The following is an 11615-nucleotide window of genomic DNA, read 5'->3' on the forward strand; positions in this document are numbered from 1 at the left end:
TCAAACTTTGATTACATTTATTAAATTTGTTCATATGATTTATCTATCACATTTTTTCGATTGAAAATTCTTTAAAAATATATTTTGAACTTTGCGAGTTCTTATTTTACAATAAAATTTACATTAAAGTGTGTTACTATGTGTTATTCCATGAATTTATTCTATAATTCATTGTGTTTTCGACATTTTTGATGAAAAAAGCTAAGAAATCATTATTTTTTTGATTTTCACTTTAATTTCTCACTATTTACGCGCCGCATGGACAATTTACGTGAGATTAGAACTCTTACTGACATGATTTTACATTTCGTGCATAAACAAATCATCAAATCTTTTGTTAATATATGTAATTTTTTCGATAAAATCAATAGACACAAATCAATAGAAATGCACATAATAACAAAGAAATCTTTTCTATTTGCTAAGCTTTGTGTGCGGAAACCAATGGTTAACGGTTTTAAAATGACGTAAACCCAAGTGCCACAAATCCACTAAACGACCACTAAACGGCTTCTAAACGACTCAAGTTCTCTACCTAAACGGAATATAGAAAGACTTCGTTTAGCAGACGGCAAACGACTCATTCATTCTAAAAATAGCAAAAAAAGCTGGTGGCGCTCTCTGTTGGTGGGATACCCCAACCAGTTGAGCTTCATCGCTTGGAGGAGAGCTTTCTCATTTCCTCTGTACTGTTGTATGGTTTCGCATTGAAGTTATGCATCGCTAGAACTAGAACGGCGATACGATTGTTTAAATACTAAACTCCAACGGAAACCACCAGCACTGAAGCAAGTGAGATTTGAGTAATGATTGTTGGTGTTGATACCCACGTATCTGACCACACGACCATTCATATAGATTTTTGCTCAGAAAGTTATAAGGCTATATAGGTCATGATAAGATGAAACTTGTCGAAACACATTGCAAGAAAAGGATAGCAATATAATGATGAGTTGTAATACGCCATCTATTGATCAAACCAATGAAGCTGTGGAGGTTTCATTTTTTTTCTATGGATATTAAATTTTCCAGTCGTTTAAGCTTAATCTGTGGCGCTTGGGAAGTCCCTCAACTATGGCGACCCCTCAAAGGCCCTTATCCACTACCTGATATTTTAAATCCACCTTGGGAGCCTATTCGATTTACCCAATTTATCCATTCGAGCAGTTTTGTGTTTGTAATAACAGTAATTTAATCGCGCGGCTACATGAGGTGAAATATACAGCGAAATGAACTATTTGACAGGTGAAATATCTGACAGGAACAGCTAAAGGGTTGGGGGAGACACAACATCCGCTTTCGAAATTCTATTAAAAATAATATATTTTTAAGCACAACATTCCCTAATTAGAAGAAATTATGAACTGTTGACTGGAAATTGACGAAGTACAGGCGTCCCCCGAGTTACGACCCCCTCGAGTTACGACGATTCGCAGATACGACGATTTTGATTTTGACAGTGAAAAGTTGTCATCGAGCAGAAATTGATGTATATTTTTGAATTTCTGAGCTGATAACCGTTACACACAAATTTCCAAAGATTCCACCCCAAGTGCCACAAATCCACTAAACGACCACTAAACGGCTTCTAAACGACTCAAGTTCTCTACCTAAACGGAATATAGAAAGACTTCGTTTAGCAGACGCCAAACGACTCATGCATTCTAAAAATAGCAAAAAAGCTGGTGGCGCTGCTATCTGTTGGTGGGATACCCCAACCAGTTGAGCTTCATCGCTTGGAGGAGAGCTTTCTCATTTCCTCTGTACTGTTGTATGGTTTCGCATTGAAGTTATGCATCGCTAGAACTAGAACGGCGATACGATTGTTTAAATACTAAACTCCAACGGAAACCACCAGCACTGAAGCAAGTGAGATTTGAGCAATGGTCATTGGTGTTGATACCCACGTATCTAACCACACGACCATTTATATAGATTTTTGCTCAGAAAGTTAGAAGGCTATATAGGTCATAATAAAATGCAACTTGTCGAAATACATTGCAAGAAAAGGATAGCAATATAATGATGAGTTGTAATACGCCATCTATTGATCAAACCAATGAAGCTGTGGAGCTTTCATTTTTTTTCTATGGATATTCAATTTTCCAGTCGTTTAAGCTTAATCTGTGGCGCTTGGGACAACTACCCGATATTGAATATCTATATTGTGTAAACGACTTTTTGTGTAAAATTTATACATTATCGAACATTATTTCGAATAAAAAATACGATATAATAGATTTCGACTCTGCAACTTCGGTTATAAACTTTACATTGACAGATATTCGACATACGACTTTTTCGACTTGCGCCTTGCGTTGGGACTTTTTTTCGGTCCCAAATACAGTCGTATCTCGGGGGACACCTGTACCCAATATTGAAGTTATTTAATGGATTTAATTACGATTTTGTGCACGTTATTTGTTTACATTGCACATCAGCTGGTTGCTGTGATGCTTTATCCGTCAGATATTTCGCCTGTCAAATAGTTCATTTCGCTGTATATTTCACCTCATGTAGCCGCGCGATAAGAGCAATATAGCGGTACGAAGTGTTGTCGTTTTTTGCAGTAAAAAGATATAAATAAGAACAAAAAAGTATTGTTTTAATGATCTTTTAGTGGAAGAAGACATCGGCGGTGTGCTCAAAACTGTTAAACGTAAAAAACAGCCGAAAAATTGCGTTTATTAGTGCTATTTTTGCATCACCTCCGGGTAATGCGGCTGTTTAAGTCTAGTCTGCTAAAAAAAAATACATTGTAATCGTTTGTATAAGTTAAGGAAAATGATTGAAAAAACCATTCAACTGTAATTTAATAAGTTTCGTGTTATTTATTAACAATTTAGCCGAAAATAAAAGCAAAATAGTGGAAGGAATAGGAGCTGTCAAAACTGCTTGAATGGGTAAATTAACGACTACTAATATACCTTTAAATTACTCTTGAATAACCAGCAGTTTAGCGGTAATATAGGGGTTAATTAACCGTAGAGTTGGCAACCAGATTCACACATGTAAGTTGGCAACCGGCATACCCGGGTATTCCACACGTTTTGATGTAAAAAATTAACGATTTTCATAGGTAAACAATGCTTTCTATATTTTAATGCTGTAAGCAAGTAATGCCGACAATATACTCTCTTCTATTTCATTTATTCATTAAGTTTTTTTCATTTTTTTGATAAAAATAACGGTCAAATTGAAATTTGGAATCGCTTGAATTTGACTCGAAAATAAGCACAATACGAAAAGAGGAAGAAGAGAAACGTCATTCTCCATACAAAATGTATCGAATACCCGGGTATGCTGGTTGCCAACTTACGTGGTAAAGTTAAAAAAATTCAAAATAAAATACTTACAGGCTGTTTAAAATTACAACTTATGCACCAAAAAATCATAAATTAAAAGTTGGGAGGCTACGGAAAATTTCAGGTCAATAAAAGCAATGAATCAAAAGTTATTGCAGTTCGAAGCTGAAAAAAATACCCGGGCATCCGGTTGCCAACTTAAAGGTTAAGTCCGATTTGTCTAACTGGGCTGTATGCTGTGTTGAGTCGTGGGGTAAGATTTCGAGCAGATAATACTGCTCAAGGTGGATTAAAAACATTAGGTATTGGATAAGGGCCTTTGGGGGGTCGCCATAGTTGAGGGACTTTACGTCATTTTAAAACCGTTAACCAATGGTTTCCGCATCCAAAGCATAGCAAATAGAAAACATTTTTTTGTTTCTACGAGCAATTTTGTGCTTCTATTGATTTTATCGAAAAAATGACGTATATTAACAAACGATTTGATGATTTTTTTATGCACGAAATGTAAAATCATGTGAGTAAGAGCTGTTATCTCACGTTAATTGTCCATGCGGCTCGTAGATAATGAGGAATTTATTTGAAATTTAAAAAAAAGGATTTCTCAGTTCTTATCCTCAAAAATGTCGAGAGCACAATAAATTATGGAATAAATTCATGGAATAACACGAAAGAACACACTTAATTTTATTTTTGAATGTTTGATACGAACTTGCAAAGATCAAAATATATTTTTAAAGAATATTAAATCGAAAAAATGGGGTAGATAAATTAAATGAACCACATAAAAAATGTAAACAATGTTTGAATCCTAGGGACCTTACGTCAAATGACGAATTGTCAAAATGCTCTTGATTCCACAACCTGATATTTTTAAATCCACCTTGAGTTCTACACATCTTGAAGAAGGGAATTTTTAGATGTCAAACGAAATTAGGAATGTGGCCATGGCTGTATTAACGCCATTTTAGAAATTGTGAGATCCGTTCTTCGACAGAAAATGGTGAATAAAGCGTGTTCAACTGGAAATCATTAGCTTGAAAAGTCTTTTTCTATCTGTTTATTTCTGTGTATTTGGATATTCGTGAAATTTTATTACATTGAAAAAGTAAGTTTCCATAATGTCTGTATTCTTTGTGCCAAAGTGTTAAGAGACATTGTTATAATTGAAAATGTTGCGAACTGCTTTCGCGGGTGGTTTTTATTGGTCGAATATGTAAATTTTGTACATTACAATTGAGGATACAGTTAGTTTTTTTTGTTGTGTATTTTGTGTGAACTAGTTACATCACTTTATTATGTGACTCTGAAGACCTATTAATTGTTAAAAGTTCAACCATTATCAATATCTAACAAGCAAAAAAGTCCCAAAAGTTGATAGCAAGTAAAATGAACGACCATGAAAGCTCTGCGATAAACTTTTGTGCTCATGTTAGTTCACACACTGAGAGATAAATTAGTTTATGTTCAGGGCACGTCGGCGTTTTTAAATGTGTGAGTTGAAGTTGACAAGCAAAAAAATTCTTAAAATGTAACGACTTATTATAATAACGAAATGGTGTGAAGAAATTCATCTGTATCGTTTAATTAAACAGCCATTTCATATTAACAGTTTCGCACAAATGTGCGACGTTGAATGCCAAATAAAATACGCAAAATATGTTTTTTATTACCAACACTGTCAAAATGCAATTTCAAGGAACGTATAATATTCGGATTACATATGTATTGGTGGGACATTTGATGAAGTTACAGTAGGTGACCGCTAACTGGGAGTTTAAATTTGTGAGAAAAATGCACATTTGCTGTGAATTTCCCTTCATAAGATTCCGGATGTTTCTTATTTTGACCTTTATGTGTTTTTTAACTGAGAATCACTCCAGTTAACGAACTTCCACTTAAAAAAAACTCCAGTAAAACACATCCAGTTAGCGGTCACCTACTGTATTTGGTTTTGGGGATATCGAATGGCCCATAGGAAACAGGTAAAGGATCGATTGAAATGATTATGAAAAAAATCACAATTGATTAACAAAATCTCTCAGCGGTCAAAACTATTTCACGAATATGTTGTACTTCATTGAGAACCTATTATATCGATGGAATTGTTGTCTAAAGTTTTTTTTTCTTTCTCTAAATTAACAGTTAAATTCAGGACAGGTCACTGTTGGATGCATACTTTCGTGGCATTGTGCCGCTTCAGTACTTCTTGAAAAGCAATTCAAGACCAGTAGCGATTTAAATCTGCCAAATGAAATCCTCCTTTAGGAGTGAAGTATTTGAGGAACGGATTTTATAATAAACATACCATTTGTAATAAACATTATTTGGCGGCGACAACTGTGACGGTGAGTAAAAATTTGCGCTTACTAGGTGTCACAAAACGATGCAATATGCAAATCACTATTTTCGGAGGAAAATATGCTTTATATATTTGGTTGGTGGATGAAAACGAAAGCGATTTAATGTTTTGAAAATGATACGGTGTTTAATATTACATCTTACTATCAAAGTAAATTTTTAGCTTGTGGAAACAGTTCGTTTGCTTTTAACTCTTTAGAAAAACTGTCATCACTTGTACGGGACATTACGATATGGCAGCGTATATACTTGGGACAACTTGTGAAATATTCACTGCATTTGCTAAGAACGGATCCCAGCACTATAGCAAGGGAAGCAGCAAATCGATATTTGTGTGCTACTCTCTTTGTTCTCAATAAAAATGATATTAGCACTCAGTTCAAGTGCGTGATTTTTGGTTCTTTTAGTGATCCCTTGTTCCAGTTCTGTTCTGTCTTAAAAGGTAGGAACATAATTGTAACGGAATTTTCCAGTTATGTATGGAACAAATTGTTCTGTGTAGGGAAGTGTTACAAGTGTATCAGCTCCCTATCGATTTCTAAATGTGAGAGTACACACAGCACGTCGAACAAAGCAAAAAACCGAAAACAGTCCAAGTCGTACAAAATTATCAAAACATCAATTCAATAGCGTTCCGGTTTCGTCGGACGCCGCATCCGGATCTATCTGTCAAACTAATTGTGTGGCGTTTTGTAGGAACAACTTCACTCACACTTGTTTCAAGCTACGTTCGAATCTCGTGCCGTTTGCATAAAATCGCGAACCGGCTGCTTCGAATCGCATACCACTACGATCAAATGCGTGTATCTGCGGTTGAATCGCGTGCCACTACGGTTACAAACGGTTTACGGTAGTGGCATGCGATTCGATGCAAACGGCACTTGACTCGAACGTAGCTGGAAACTGGTGAAATTTTTCATAACCGTTTAACTATAACCGTCTTGTGTACGACCAAAAAACTACGTTACCGTACAACCGCCTACCCGGGTAGGCCATACATTTTGTATGGATCAATGATGTTTTTCGTGGTTAAAAGCGTATATCTTTTGAATTACTTGTTAGATTTGAATGAAAACTATCTTATAGGTTTATAATAATTTTTTATGACATATCGTAGGAAAATTAGGATTTGAAAAATCCTATCAAGATTTTTTTCAATCAAAAATATGTTCTAACTCCATCACCATAACTGGCCAGGCCGCATGTTTTAAGTGGATGATTAGTCTTTTTCTAAGTTTTACTTACGTTTCTTTCAAAAGTTATATACATTTTTCAATTGTTTTGCTTGTTGTACAAAAATATTTGTTGACGATCTATAAAATATGCTCATCATGTTTTATTAAAAACCGGCTCCGACCGGCTCCAGACAACTTCAGAACTTCCTCCACTCCAACCCAACGGAGCCGGCTCCGCACCCACAGATCCGGTTTTTACAGACCGGTTTTTTTTAACCAAAACAATCATTTTCAATAAAGATTCAATCGGAAAGATCCATAATTAGCTGAGTAAATAATGTTTAAAGGAATCTATAAAAAAATCGATAAGTGTTGAACATTGTTCAACAATCACACAATCACATCGGGTGTTAGCTTCTACACTTGCGAGAAGATAGATTTGTTTTTAGGCTATCATACAACGCCGTCCCTATTGAAACATTAGTCCGTTGGTCCGGAGCCGTTGATTCACCGCCGGCTCTGGAGCCATTGATTCGTCGCCGGCTCCGAAGCTGTTGGTGCGGATCCGGCTCCGGAGCTGTTGGTGTGGATCCGGCTCTGGAGCCGTGGGTGCCGAGCCGACTTCGGAGCCATTGGTTCGCTCCAAAACACTCATCTCTATTAGGCAGTAACACTATGACAAAAGTATGAATGTGTGTGTTAACTTTCAGCCAATTCTATTCTTGTATTGGTTGGTATCATTTTAAAAGAGGTGATTTCAGTGTTGGCCGGTCTGGTGGTACAGTCGTCAACTCGAACGACTCAATAACATGCCCGTCATGGGTTCAAGTCCCAAATAGACCGTGCCCCCATACGTAAGACTGACTATCCTGCTATGTGGTAACAATAAGTCACTGAAAGCCAAGCTCACTTCACTAGTGGGTACAACCTTGACCGACAGCGGTTGTTGTGCCAAAGAAGAAGAAGATTTCAGTGTTAATTTCAATATATTGTTACACTGTAATGTAACATTTGAAAGAAAAGAAAAAGACATAAGTATTCTCTCAAAACATGCGGCAAGGCCGGTTGGGGTGCTGGAGTAACAGCACATTTTTGATTGAAAAAAATATTGATTGGAGTTCTAATTCTAATTTTACAACGATGTGTCATAAGACATTATTGTGATCCTATAAAACAATTTTCATTCGAATCTAACAAGTAATTCAAAAGATATACGTTTTTAAACACGAAAAACTTTATTGATCCATACAAAATGTATGGCCTACCCGGGTAGCCGGTTGTACGGTAACGTAGTTTTTTGGTCGTACATAAGACGGTTAAGAGTGATTTGTGTATTCGTCAAGCCTCCAGAAAGCTTGTTTGAACAAAAGTGTTCACCCATCTTGTCAAAAAGTGTTATTCAAATTTGGTTATATAAGGCCGCGGGGCCACGGGGCTTTCTCAAGCTGAGAAAACATTCTCAATAACTCATTTAAGTTTCTCAAGTACTCAAAACTTTTTCTCAGACGCGAGCTCGTGGCCGTCGTCAATTTTTCTCACTCTGAGAAACTGATAAAGCCACTCATGCTTTATTTGGAGCTTTAAATAGAAAAAATGTTTTTGATCGCATTGTTTTTTAAACTTTTTCAATTATAGATATTGAATACATTTTCCAAAGTGGTTATCGAAAAACAAATAGCACAATTGCTTTTATTTCAGTTAGCCGATCGCTGCATCGTCAACATTCTCAAAGATTCTCAAAGATTCTCAAACCGATTTTGTGCCGATTCGACAAACGTTGAGAACGTAGGTTTCTCAAAAGCACTCATGAGTGCTTGAGAAAATGAGCGTTGAGAAACCCCATGGCCCCGCGGCCTAAAACATGCTATGAGACACTCTGGACTACATACACTTTGATTCTTGATTCCATCACCAGATCTCTTTAATGCACCTTGGGATAATTGTAAACATCACTTTGTTTTGCCATTTTTCGAGCAGGTACTCGAATCTAATTCTAGCTTTGAAGCTAGCATAATCTAGACTGAAAGTTGCTGGCTAGTTTTATGTGTGGTTTTGTATGGAGTATTTACATGAGTTCAGCCTCCAACTGTCAAACTCCATACGAAAAACTGACTAGAATCGTGAAGGGCCCCATTATTTGGCGCAAAAATTATTCTTTATTAAAGGCCTGCTTACATCATTCACGGGCGAGGCGTGGTGATTGATTACAGTAGAAATGTTATGTGTCAGGGCTATTGTTTTTGTGTTTGCATTTGCATATTTGCATTTGATTTTGTTTACAACATTTCCAAAGATATGTTGCAAATATTATCGCTTAAATACAGGTATTAAAAAGTCACTGCAGAAAAATTATTATACGCCTCAATTTTCATGTGTTTTTTCATACTTTTTCATTTATATCTCCAATAGTTATATTGTTGCTCGGTTTACTCAATCCTCCTGCTCCTTTTGATTATTGCTGTTACCAAATGGTATATCACGTGTATCAGTAAAATGCACTGAATTCAATCAATTACTAGCCACCAGCCTCGCTTCGCGAAGTATTGTTGTTATTATTTTATCGATTTTTTCGTATTGTTTTAAAGTACATTTTTAGCATGTTTTATACTACACAAAAACAACACTTGTGGGCAGCCGTGCCGACCCCTGGACTTGCCGTGGCAGTTGCGCTGCCAACGCACAGTGGGCAGTTACGAACAAATGTTGGGATAAAATTATTTTTTATGAAATTGTTGGATTTTATAACTTTTGGACATGTGTAATGATAGTGGAATACATTTTGTATGTAGTTCGGAATCATACCACTAAGTGCTGCCGCATAAATTGTCGTTTGAAGGGATTTTAAAAAGCCATTTTTCGTTTTTTCATGTTTCATGATCTAGTTTTGTTTAACACAGTTATAAAAGTTCTTCTTTACTTCAAAAAATTGGCGTAACGTCCTAAGCGGACATGCCGACCTATATAGGCTTTTGACACTTATTCAGTACCACGCAGTCGGATGTAAGTCTTTGCTACGAGAGGACGGTCCATTCTAGGTTTGAACCCATGATGTGCATGTTATTGAGTCATCAACTCGCATGACTTAACAACATACCTGCCGTGGTTTCAAACCGAGTATGGACTGCCTCCCGTAGCAAAGGACTGATTATCCAGATGCGTGGTACCTAATAAGTCTCAAAAGCCTGTATAGGCCGGCATAAACACTCAAGTTGTTCGGCAAATCGAAGAAGAAAGAGTTGATTATAAAATACTATACCTTATTCGTAAGCTAACAACATAACCGAAATTTATGACAAGTTTCATTTTAAAAAATTGTGCATCGGATGCTTCCCACACTACGCGTTTGTACCGCGCTCTGTCGGGAATCACGGTAGATAACACCGACAGATCGAATCTAACGTTAATTATTATTAACACGCCTGCTTTGAATTGCATGCCACTACGATCGAATGGGTGCATCTACTGTTGAATCGCGTGCCAGTACGGTTGAATCGCGTACAACTAAGGTCAAATCGTGTGCCATTACGATCGAATCGTGTGCCGCTACCATTAGATTTGAAAGCTACCTTTCAGAAATCCAATTGTAGTGGCACTCGATTCGTCCATAATGGAACGCTATTCTACCATAGTGGATCAGGATTCAACCGTAGTGGCACGCGATTCAACGGTAGATGCACCCATTCGATCGTAGTCCATTGGCCTAGAATTAGTTTAGGTACGCACCTGGACGCGGAAAGCAGTAGGATATGTTAAATACTATAAACCACTGCAATTTGCAACGATTTCTACAGGTTACCCCTTTATGGTATTCATCTTTCTCTCTTACCCGAACATTTCAATTCTTCTTTTGGTTTAACAACCGTTGTCGATCAAGGCCTGCCTGTACCACTTGTGGTGTTGGCTTTCAGTGTCTTTTGGATTACCTTTCATAGCAGGATAGTCAGTCCTACGTATGGCGGCACGGTCTATTTGGGGATTGACCCCATGACAGGCATGTTGTTAAGGCGTATGAGTTATGAGCCATAAGCTTATGAGGTTCCATGAGGTGAAACATCTCAATACTCAATACGAAAAAGACCATATATTGGCATACGATTCGAAGCAGGCGGTTGGCGATTCGATGCAAACGGCACGAGATTCGAACGTAGATGGAAACAGGTGTAACTGGCTATCATATATGATATCCATGGCACTCAAAGTGTCGATTTGTATTGTGCCTTCATAAAATCAAAACAATATCACCGAAAATCTATCAGATCAATTATCTATTATTTTGTGAATGACATTGAACAATAAAACAAATCATTCGAACTAAAGGGTACATGAAATTAAATATTAACCGGGTGTTATAAACGCAATGCTCTTAAGATGTCAGGCAAAGGGCTGCTGAAATCAAATGCTCCTATCCATTAATGCACTCCTGTCAATAATCCATTGCACGTATTCAAAAATAAAGAATGCTGGTCAAGAATCTATTGCGACTAATTAAACAAAATATGCTGCTAGTCAAAACTCAATTGAAAAACACTGTTATACGCCCAATCTGTTACCAATCTGTGATAAGAATTAAAGTTAGTTATATCTTGCTCTCATATATAATAGCAATGGTACTGTTGTGGATAGACGTGCCGAGCCCTGGATTCGCCGTAGCAGTTGCGCTGCTGCTGGTTGACATCCAGGAATCGACACTGCGCTCACGCACACTATCACGCCGCACTTAGCGATGCGCGCTAAGTGTGTGCAGAGCGCACCTAACGCAGGGAGTGTGTTACAG

The 11615-nt window shown here is 37.1% G+C and overlaps 1 protein-coding gene across 3 annotated transcripts in view; it reads left to right on the top strand.

Annotated features, from left to right (window-relative positions):
* Positions 1-4223: 4223 nt before the first annotated feature.
* LOC121591108 (putative uncharacterized protein DDB_G0282133) overlaps positions 4224-11615 on the top strand; it is a 27015-nt gene continuing 19623 nt past the window's right edge. For 2 of the 3 annotated variants that reach the window (XM_041911490.1, XM_041911492.1), the window contains exons 1-2: positions 4224-4413; positions 5451-5653. The gene's annotated coding sequence lies outside the window, so the exon portion shown is untranslated. The remainder of the gene's footprint in view (positions 4414-5450; positions 5654-11615) is intronic. The other variant, XM_041911491.1, reaches the window with a different exon arrangement.

Source organism: Anopheles merus, chromosome 2R (genome assembly GCF_017562075.2).
Source record: "Anopheles merus strain MAF chromosome 2R, AmerM5.1, whole genome shotgun sequence".
In the NCBI taxonomy this organism is placed as follows: Eukaryota; Metazoa; Arthropoda; class Insecta; order Diptera; family Culicidae; genus Anopheles; species Anopheles merus.